The sequence below is a fragment of the Caretta caretta genome, chromosome 1, assembly GCF_965140235.1.
Source record: "Caretta caretta isolate rCarCar2 chromosome 1, rCarCar1.hap1, whole genome shotgun sequence".
NCBI lineage: Eukaryota > Metazoa > Chordata > Testudines > Cheloniidae > Caretta > Caretta caretta.
The window spans coordinates 62,939,033-62,950,552 of record NC_134206.1 but is presented as its reverse complement, the minus strand read 5'-3'; positions in this window follow the sequence as shown (position 1 = coordinate 62,950,552).

Genomic DNA, 11,520 nt, shown 5'->3' with positions numbered 1-11,520 from the left:
TTTTTAAAAAAGAGAAATGATGAATAAATGTGCAGCTATAGAAGGCTATTTCTTCCAAGAGGCAAGGGCCAGGGCTCTGACCTTTTCTGCTCTCACATAAACTGTCATATACTATTTATTTAACAAGTTTTACAGAGAATAGAATAATCATAGAATCATAGAATATCAGGGTTCGAAGGGACCTCAGGAGGTCATCTAGTCCAACCCCCTGCTCAAAGCAGGACCAACCCCCAACTAAATCATCCCAGCCAGGGCTTTGTCAAGTCTGGCCTTAAAAACCTCTAAGGAAGGAGATTCCACCACCTCCCTAGGTAACGCATTCCAGTGCTTCACCATACCCCTAGTGAAAAAGTTTTTCCTAATATCCAACCTAAACCTTCCCCACTGCAACTTGAGACCATTATTCCTTGTTCTGTCATCTGCTACCACTTAGAACAGTCTAGATCCTCCTCTTTGGAATCCCCTTTCCAGTAGTTGAAAGCAGCTATCAAATCTCCCCTCTTTCTTCTCTTCTGCAGACTAAACAATCCCAGTTCCCTCAGCCTCTCCTCATAACTCATGTGTTCCAGTCCCCTAATCATTTTTGTTGCCCTCCGCTAGACGCTTTCCAATTTTTCCACATCCGTCTTGTAGTGTGGAGCCCAAAACTGGACACAGTACTCCAGATGAGGCCTCACCAATGCTGTATAGAGTGGAACGATCACGTCCCTCGATCTCCTGGCAACGCCCCTACTTGTACAGACTAAAATGCCATTGGCCTCCTTGGCAACAAGGGCACACTGTTGACTCATATCCAGCTTCTCGTCCACATGAACCCATAGGTCCTTTTCTGCAGAACTGCTGCCAAGCCATTCAGTCCCTAGTCTGTAGCGGTGCATGGGATTCTTCCATCCTAACTGCAGGACTCTGCACTTGTCCTTGTTGAACCTCATCAGATTTCTTTTGGCCCAATCCTCTAATTTGTCTAGGTCCCTCTGTATCCTATCCCTACCCACCAGCGTATCTACCACTCCTCCCAGTTTAGTGTCATCTGCAAACTTGCTAAGGGTGCAGTCCATGCCATCCTCCAGATCATTAATGAAGATATTGAACAAAACCTGCCCCAAGACCAACCCTTGGGGCACTCCACTTGATACTGGCTGCCAACTAGACATGGAGCCATCGATCATGACCTGTTGAGCCCGACAATCGAGCCAGCTTTCTATCCACCTTATAGTCCATTCATCCAGCCCATACTTCTTTAACTTGCTGGCAAGAATACTGTGGGAGACTATATCAAAAGCTTTGCTAAAGTCAAGGAACAACACATCCATTGATTTCCCCTCATCCACAGAGCTGTATACATAATACAGCTGAATTTCACTCAACCTTTTTATGCACAGATTGATAACTGAAAGATTTTCTATTGAATGTGAAGTGTCAATGGACCATGCCAGATTGTATAGCTGTAGAAATATATTCAGTGTACAAGCATAAAACACATTGTAAAAGTTCTTGTAAGATGACCAAATCAAAACTGATGTTCACTAGACTATCAGTATGCATATGTATAAATTAAGCACTATGTCTCTGTCAAACGTCAAGTTTCCATCATGTCTCACTGATACACTCGAGTTATTAAAAATCAACATTTTTGGTAACTGAAAAAGTGTACGTTTTCATGCTCTGTGCTTGAAAACACCTGAACCATTTTTGCTTTAAATTTCACCCAGGCAATGTTCCAAATTTCAGCCAAAAAAAGTAAATGTTTAAGTTATGAGAAATTGAAAGGGGCCATTTAAAATGAAAATATCTGAGCAACCCTAGCTATAAGTATAGCTACAGATTCTGGGCAAATGTTTTTCTTTTGAAGGCAACTGAATGAGAATAATTTACACCCGCTGAAGATGTGACCCTCTGCTTACAATACAGGGACCACTTTTTTGCTAGCTTTTGGAGGAGTGTTCCTAAGACTTCACTTCAGCTAGTAATACATGAGGGGTATAGTGGTGGTTGTTTTTTGTGGTGGTTTTATTTTTTAAACTGGATTATCCTTGTGGGAAAAAAACTGATTTAAATTACAGGGAGAAAAAAGTTCAGAAATTCATACTAGTTTTACAAACCCCAAAATATGGTTCAACAAGGCTGCAAAACCTCATAATTTAAATAGCTTGTCCATCCTTTGTTCCATATATTCTCTCTCTTGCAAGGTTCACAATAAGTGAACACTATGGTTAAGTCTGAGAAGGAAGAACTTTCCATTCTAACTGCTATTTTCAGTTTTTTGTAAGTTTCTTACACCTTTTGGGCTGAAAATATCCATGCTTGGGTGTCAGTTTGTGCATGCATTCAAGCCTCAATTCGGCAAAGGAGTTATGCACATGCTTAAATCCATCCTTCTTCAGCAGTGTACTTAAGCATGTGCTTAAATTCAGCCATGTGGCTAGGTCTCATTGACTTCAATGGGACTGAAGCAAGTGCCTACAGTTAAGCACTTCCTTAAGTAAATTGCTAACTAGGGATGGACTTAAGCATATGCTTAAAGTTAAGAAAATGCTTAAGTGTTTTGTCTCACACAATGTGAAAAATCAATGGCACCTGCACACTTGATTCAACCACCTAGTGAGGAGGGCTTTAAACTAGATTTAAAAGGGGCAGGTGATAAAAGCCTACAGGTAAGCATAAAAAAGGCAACCTTAACAGAAGAATCTGCTAAAGTCCTTTGCTGTCTATACAAAAATGCAAGAAGTATGAAGAATAAAAGGAAGAACTGCACCTATTATTTATAAGATAAATTATGACTTAACTGACATTACAGAGGTCTTATGGGCTAAATCTCACCCTGAAATATTGGTACAGAGGATATAGCTTGGTCAGGGAGGACAGCCAGTGGGAAAAGGAGGAGGTGTTGCATGATACATTAAGAATGTATACACCTGTTCCAAGGTCCAGAAGAAGGTGAGAGGCAGATCAGTTAAAAGTCTCTGGGTGTGAAATCATGGTAGGGGTCTACTACAGACCACCAAATCAGGAAGGGGAGGTGGACGAAGTATTTCTAGAACAAATAATTCAAATATCCAAAACACAAGACCTGGTAGTAATGGGAAACTTTAATTAACCAGACATCTGTTGGAAAAGTAATACAGCAAAACAGAAAATTTCCAATAATTGCTTGAAATGTGTGGGGGACAACTTTTTTGTTTTAAAAAAGCAAAGGAAATAACCAGGCAGGAAGCCTTTTTAGACTTGATTCTGATCAACTGGGAGGAATTGGTTGCAAATCTGAAGGTGGAAGATAATTTGGGTGAAAAGTGATAATGAAATATGCTAGATTTCATGATGCTAAAGAAATGAAGGAGTGAGAGCAGCAGAATAAAAACAATGGACTTCAAAAAAGCAGACTTTAGCTCAGAGAACTGGTCGGTAAAGTCCCATTGGAAGAAACTCCAAAGGATAAGGGGTTCAGGAAAGCTGGCAGTTTCTCAAGGAGACAATATAAAAGGCACAACTGCAAACTATCCCGATGTAAAGGTATGACAGCAAGAACAGTAAGAGACCAATATGGCTTCATCAGGAGCTCTTTAATGACCTGAAATTCAAAAAGGAATCCTACAAAAAGTGGAAACATGGACAAATTGCTAAGGAGGAGTACAAAGAAAGAGCAGAAGCATGCAGGGACAAAATCAGAAAGGCCTAGGCACAAAATGAGTGACACCTAGCAAGGGACATAAGAGGAAATAGTAAGAGGTCCTTTAAATACATTAGGAGCAAGAGAAAAAGGAAGGAAAGCATAGATTCTCTACTTAGCAGGTAAGGAGACCTAATAACTGATAACATCAAGAGGCTGAGGTACTGACTGTCTATTATGCTTCAGTAAAATGGTGATGAGATACTCAGCACAATGAAGATTAACAAAAAGAGAGAAAGAACAGAAGCCAAAATAGGGAAAGAACAGGTTTAAGAATATTTATATACGTTGTATGTATTCAAGTCGTCAGGGCTAATGAAATTCATCCTAAGGTACTGAAGGAACTAGCTGAAGCCATAGGCGCTGACTTTAGCTGGGGCCAGTGGGTGCTCGCACCCCCTCCCCTGCCCCTGGCCCCACCCCAACTCTGCCCCCCAGCCCCGCCCCCATTCCAACCCCTTCCCCAAATCTCCACCCCCGCCTCCTCCCCCGGGCGTGCTGCATTTCCCCTCCACCCCCCTCCCTCCCAGGCTTGTGCGCAGCAAGCCTGGGAGTGGGGAGAAGCAGAGCGGTAACACACTCAGGGGAGGAGGCGGAGCGGAGGTGTGCTGCGCAAGGGGGTGGGCGCAGGGAGGGCCGTAGGAAGCAGAGGTGAGATGGGGGGGAGTGCAGGGGAACCGCTCCCTGCCCCAGCTCACCTCAGCTCCGCCTCCTCCCCTGAGCGTGCCACCGCTCCGCTTCTCCCCCCTCCCTCACAGGCTTGCCACGCGCGAAACAGCTGATTTGCGGCAAGCCTGGGGGTGGGGGAGAAGCAGAGTGGTGGCGGCGTGCTCAGGGGAGGAGGCGGAGGTGTGGCGGAGGTGAGCTGGGAGTGGGGGCTGGCAGGGAGCTGCCGGTGGGTGCTGAGCACCCACCAATTTTTCCCTGTGGGTGCTCCAGCCCCGGAGCACCCACGGAGTCAGCAGCTATGGCTGAAGCAATCTGGGAACCATTAGCAATTATCTTTGGCCTTCTCTACCCTACAAAGTTTTGTCAGCAAAAGCTGCATTTTGCCGAGAAAACAGTGGAGGTGTACACACCACAAAGCTACTTTTGGCAGCAAAACTGCTGTTTTGCCGACAAAATAAAACCATCTTGATGAGAGGCGTAAAGCTTTTTGTGGCAAAGTTAAAGCGACAACACATCAGTGTAGATGCTGCTGTTTGTTTTGTTGACATAACTGGCTTCCACCAGTATCCCACAATGCCTGCTGTGACTGCTCTGCTCACTGTTTTGATCTCGGCTGCCCTGCAGGCCTGCACCCCTCCCCTTTCAAAACTGTGACGTATCGCAAAGAGCAAATCATTAGTGTGGAAAGCTCCTGTTCTCCACTCCACTAGGAACACAGCAGTAGGCAAACTGCTGCTGCAGAGAGTGTGTGTGTGTATGGGAGGGTGGGGGAGCGGGACATTGCTGTGCTGCGTTGATATTCCTCAGCACCCAGAGCTCACAGAGCTGCTCAGGATACTGCTCCCCACAGCTGAGGAGGCTGTGGGAGAACTCAGAGGGAATCACAGAACCATAGGCAGGCTGGCAGAGCAGGCTGCTTCTTCCGGGGTGGGAGGGGCGGAAGAGACTGCTGTGTGGAGCAGAGCCAGGAGCTGATGTGGGCGTGGGGGGTCTCCCCAGGCCTCAGGATAGGTCAGTCAGCCTGCTGTTTCCCCCACTCGAAACACACCACTCTCCGTTCCTGCTGCCCCCGCCACTTCAGCTGAAAAGCAGCTGACAATCTACTAGGATGCCCATGGAAGGATCGGATTGAGAAACCTGCATCATGCGACACTGTACCTGCCCCATGAGGCATTGCAAACCCTTTCCAAACCACCCTGTGGCCAGTTGCACAGTGGGATAGCTACCCACAGTGCACTGATCTCTGTATTGATGCAAAAGCTGCTAGTGTGGATGCACTCTGCCGACACAAGGAGCATAGTGTGGACATGAACCAGCAGTTTTAATTATGGTGGCATAACTTTTGCTGACAAAACTTTGTAGTGTAGACAGGGCCTTAGAGAACCCATGGAGGATGGGAGAGGTCCCAGACGACTGGAAAAGGGCAAACATAGACCTATCTTTAAAAAGAGGAACAAGGAGGACCCAGGTAATTATAGACCACTCAGCCTAATTACGATACCTGGAAGATACTGGTACAAATTATTAAACAATCAGTTTATATGTATGTACAGTATAATAATGTTATATATAAGTATAATAGCCAGCATGGATTTGTCATGCCAAACCAACCTGATTTCCTTCTTTGACAGGATTACTGGCCTAGTGGATGTGGGGAAGCAGTAAATGTGATATATCTTGATTTTAGTATGGCTTTTGATCCAGTCTCACATGACATTCTTACAAGAAAATTAAGGAAATGTGATCTAGATTAAATTACTCTAAAATGGGCGCACAACTGATTGAAAAACCATACTCAAAGAGTAGTTATCAGTGGTTCACTGTCAAACAGGGAGGATGTATCTAGTAGAATAGAAGAATATAAGACTGGGTCAGACCAATATCCTGGCTTCCAACAGTGGCTGGTGCCAGATGCTCCAGAGGGAAAGAACAGACCAGTTTATTGAGTGATCTATCTCCTGTTGTCCAGTCCCAGCTTCTGGCAGGAAGAGTTAAAGGGACACCCAGCGCATGGGGTTGTGTCCCTGACCATACTGGTAGGGATCTACCAAATTCACGGCCATGAAAAATGTGTCCCGGACCATGAAATCTGGTCTCCCCCTGCCATGAAATCTGGTCTTTTGTGTGGTTTTACCCTATACTATACAGATTTCATGGGGGAGGCCAGGAAGAATTAGTAGGGGAAGCTAAAGTGGATGGGAACCTGGGAGGCAGTGACCATGAGATGGTCGAGTTCAGGATCCTGACACAGGGAAGAAAGGAGAGCAGCAGAATACAGACCCTGGACTTCAGAAAAGCAGACTTTGACTCCCACAGGGAACTGATGGTCAGGATCCCCTGGGAGAATAACATGAGGGGGAAAGGAGCCCAGGAGAGCTGGCTGTATTTTAAAGAATCCTTATTGAGGTTACAGGGACAAACCATCCCGATGTGTAGAAAGAATAGTAAATATGGCAGGCGAACAACTTGGCTTAACAGTGAAATCCTTGCTGATCTTGAACACAAAAAAGAAGCTTACAAGAAGTGGCAGATTGGACACATGACCAGGGAAGAGTATAAAAATATTGCTCGGGGATGCAGGAGTGAAATCAGGAAGGCCAAATCACACCTGGAGTGGCAGCTAGCAAGAGATGTTAAGAGTAACAAGAAGGGTTTCTTCAGGTATGTTAGCAAAAAGAAGAAAGTCAAGGAAAGTGTGGGCCCCTTACTGAATGAGGGAGGCAACCTAGTGACAGAGGATGTGGAAAAAGCTAATGTACTCAATGCTTTTTTTTGCCTCTGTCTTCACGAACAAGGTCAGCTCCCAGACTACTGCACTGGGCAGCACAGCATGGGGAGGAGGTGACCAGCCCTCTGTGGAGAAAGAAGTGGTTAGGGACTATTTAGAAAAGCTGGACGAGCACAAGTCCATGGGGCCTGATGCGCTGCATCCGAGAGTGCTAAAGGAGTTGGCGGATGTGATTGCAGAGCCATTGGCCATTATCTTTGAAAACTCATGGCAATCTGGGGAAGTCCCAGACGGCTGGAAAAAGGCTAATGTAGTGCCCATCTTTAAAAAAGGGAGGAAGGAGGATCCTGGGAATTACAGGCTAGTCAGCCTCACCTCAGTCCCTGGAAAATTCACAGAGCAGGTCCTCAAGAAATCAATTCTGAAGCACTTAGAGGAGAGGAAAGTGATCAGGAACAGTCAGCATGGATTCGCCAAGGGCAAGTCATGCCTGACTAATCTAATTGCTTTCTATGATGAGATAACTGGCTCTGTGGATGAGGGGAAAGCAGTGGACGTGTTGTTCCTTGACTTTAGCAAAGCTTTTGACACGATCTCCCACAGTATTCTTGCCAGCAAGTTAAAGAAGTATGGGCTGGATGAATGGACTATAAGGTGGATAGAAAGTTGGCTAGATTGTCGGGCTCAATGGGTAGTGATCAATGGCTCCATGTCTAGTTGGCAGCCGATATCAAGTGGAGTGCCCCAAGGGTCAGTCCTGGGGCCGGTTTTGTTTGATATCTTCATAAATGATCTGGAGGATGGTGTGGATTGCACTCTCAGCAAGTTTGCAGATGACACTAAACTGGGAGAAGAGGTAGATACGCTGGAGGGTAGGGATAGGATACAGAGGGACCTAGACAAATTAGAGGATTGGACCAAAAGAAATCTGATGAGGTTCAACAAGGACAAGTGCAGAGTCCTGCAGTTAGGATGGAAGAATCCCATGCACCGCTACAGACTAGGGACCGAATGGCTCGGCAGCAGTTCTGCAGAAAAGGACCTATGGGTTCATGTGGACGAGAAGCTGGATATGAGTCAACAGTGTGCCCTTGTTGCCAAGAAGGCCAATGGCATTTTAGGCTGTACAAGTAGGGGTGTTGCCAGCAGATCGAGGGACGTGATCGTTCCCCTCTATTCAGCATTGGAGAGGCCTCATCTGGAGTACTGTGTCCAGTTTTGGGCCCCACACTACAAGAAAGATGTGGAAAAATTGGAAAACATCCAGCGGAGGGCAACAAAAATGATTAGGGGGCTGGAACACATGAGTTATGAGGAGAAGCTGAGGGAACTGGGATTGTTTAGTCTGCAGAAGAGAAGAATGAGGGGGGATTTGATAGCTGCTTTCAACCTCCTGAAAGGGGGTTCCAAAGAGGATGGTTCTAGACTGTTCTCAGTGGTAGCAGAGGACAGGACAAGGAGTAATGGTCTCAAGTTGCAGTGGGGGAGGTTTAGGTTGGATATTAGGAAAAACTTTTTCACTAGGAGGGTGGTGAAACACTGGAATGTGTTGCCTAGGGTGGTGGTGGAATCTCCTTCCTTAGAAGTTTTTAAGGTCAGGCTTGACAAAGTCCTGGCTGGGATGATTTAATTGCGGATTGGTCCTGCTTTGAGCAGGGGGTTGGACTAGATGACCTCCTGAGGGCCCTTCCAACCCTGATATTCTATGATTTCTCACATTGGGGGTCCTGACCCAAAAGGGAGTTGCTGGGGACGGGGTCACAAGGTTATTGTAAGGGGGTTGCAGTATTGCCACCCTTAGTGCAGCGCTGCCTTCAGAGCTGGGCGGCCAGAGAGTGGCGGCTGTTGGCCAGATGCCCAGCTCTGAAGGCAGCGTCACCGCCAACAGCAGCACAGAAGCAAGGGTAGCAGTACCCTGACCCCTCCTACAATAACCTTGTGACCTCCCCACAACTCCTTTTGGGGTCAGGGCCCCTACAATTACAACACTGTGAAATTTCAGATTTAAATAGCTGAAATGATGAAATTTACTATTTTAAAAATCCTTTGATAGTGAAATTGACCAAAATGGACCATGAATTTGGTAAGGCCCTACATATTGGCTAATAACTATTTATGGACCTATCCTCCCTGAATATATCTAATTCTTTTTTGAACCCAGTTATTCTTTTGGCCGTCACAATATCCCATGGCCATGAGTTCTGCATGTTGGCTGTGCGTTTTGTGAAGGAGTACTTCATTATGTTTGTTTTAAACCTGCTACCTATTAATTTCATTGGGTGACTCCTGGTTCTTGTGTTATGTGAAGAGGCAAAAAACACTTCCTTATTCACGTTCTCTACACCAGTCATGACTGTATACACCTCTATCATATCTCCCCTTGGTAGTCTCTTTCCTAAGCTGAACAGTCCCAGTTTTTAAAATCTTTCCTCATATGGAAGCTGTTCCATCCCCCTACTCATTTGTGGTGTCCTTCTCTGTACTTTTTCCAATTCTGTCTTTTTTGAGATGGAGAAGACCAGAACTGCATTCAGTATTCAAGGTGTGGGAGTACCATGGATTTAGATAGTGGCATTTTGATATTTTCTGTCTTATTATCTATTCCTTTTATAATGGTTCCTAACATTGTTAGCTCTTTTGACTGCCACTGCAAACTGAACAGACGTATTTAGCGAACTATCCACAATGACTTAAACATCTCTTTCTTTCATGGTAACAGCTAATTTAAACCCCATCATTTTGTATGTATAGTTGGGATTATGTTTTCCAATGTGCACTATTTTGCATTAATGAACAATGAATTTCATCTGCCATTTTGTTGCCCAGTCACCCAGTTTAATGAGATCCCTTTGTAACTCTTCACAGACAGCTTTGGACTTAACTATCCTGAGTAATTTTATGTCATATGCAAACTTAGCCACCTCACTGTTTATTATTTTTTCCAGATAGTTTATGAATATATTGAACAGCATTGGTCCCAGTACAGATCCTTGAGCAACCCTCCTATTTACCTCTCTCCACTGTGAAAACTGACCATTTATTCCTACCCTTTGTTTCCTATCTTTTAACTGGTTACTGATGCATGAGAGGACCTTCCCTCTTATTCCATGATTGCTTATTTTGCTTAAGAGGCTTTGGTGAGGGACCTTATCAAAGGCTTTCTGGAAGTTCATGTACACTATGTCTACTGGATCACTCTTGTCCACGTTTGTTGACCCTCTCAAAGATCTCTAAGAGATTTATGAGGCATGATTGCCTATTACAAAAGCCATGTAGACTCTTCCCCAACATACTGTGTTCATCTATGTATGTGATAATTCTGTTCTTTTCTATAGTTTCAACCAATTTTCTGGTACTGAAATTAGGTTTAGTGGCCTATAGGTTCGCCTCTGGAGCCTTTTTAAAAAAATCAGCATTACATTAGCTATCCACCAGACATCTGGAACAAAGGCTGATTTAAGCGATAGGTTACATACCACAGTTAGTAGTTCTGCAGTTTCATATTTGAGTTCCTTCAGAACTCTGAGGGTGAATACCGTCTCCTCCTGGTGACTTATGACTATTTAATTTATCAGTTTGCTTGAAAACCTCATCTACTGACACCTCAATCTGGGACAATTCATTATATTTGTCATCTAAAAGAATGGCTCAGGTGTGGGAATCTCCTTCACATTGTCTGCAGTAAGGACCGATTTAAAGAATTCATTTAGCTTCTCTGCAAAGTCCTTGTCTTCCTTAAGTGCTCCGTTAGCACAATGATCATCCAGTGACCCCACTGATTGTTTGGCAGCCTTTCTGCTTAATTATACTTTTACACTTGAGTTGCCAGAGTTTATGTTCCTTTCTATTTTCCTCAGTAGGATGTGACTTTGAATTTTTAAAAGATGACTTTTTGTCTTCAACTGTCTCTTTTACTCTGTTAATTAGCCATGGTGGCATTTTTTATGTCCTCTTACTGTTTTTTTTATTTGGGGTATACATATAGTTTGAACTACTATTATGTGTTTTTTTAAAAGTTTCCATGCAGCTTGCAGGCATTTCACACTTGTGACTGTTCCTTTAATGACTTGGATAATAGAGAAGAGAGGACACTTCTACAATTTGTGGATGATATCAAGCTGGGCGAGTTTGCAAGCACTTTGGAGGACAGGATTAGAATGCAAAATGACCTTGACAAACTGGAAAATTGGTCTTAAATCAACAACATGAAATTCAATAAAAACAAGGGCAACACAGTATGCTTAGGAAGGAAAAATCAAATGCACAAGTATAAAATGGGGATTAACTAGTTAGGTGGTAGTACTGCTGAAAAGGATCTGGGGGTTATAGTGGATCACAAATTGAATATGAGTCAACAATGTGATGCAGCTGCAAAAAAGGCTAATATCATTCTGGGGTGTATTAACAGGAGTGTTCTATGAAAGACACAGGAGGTAATTGTCTTACTCCACTCGGC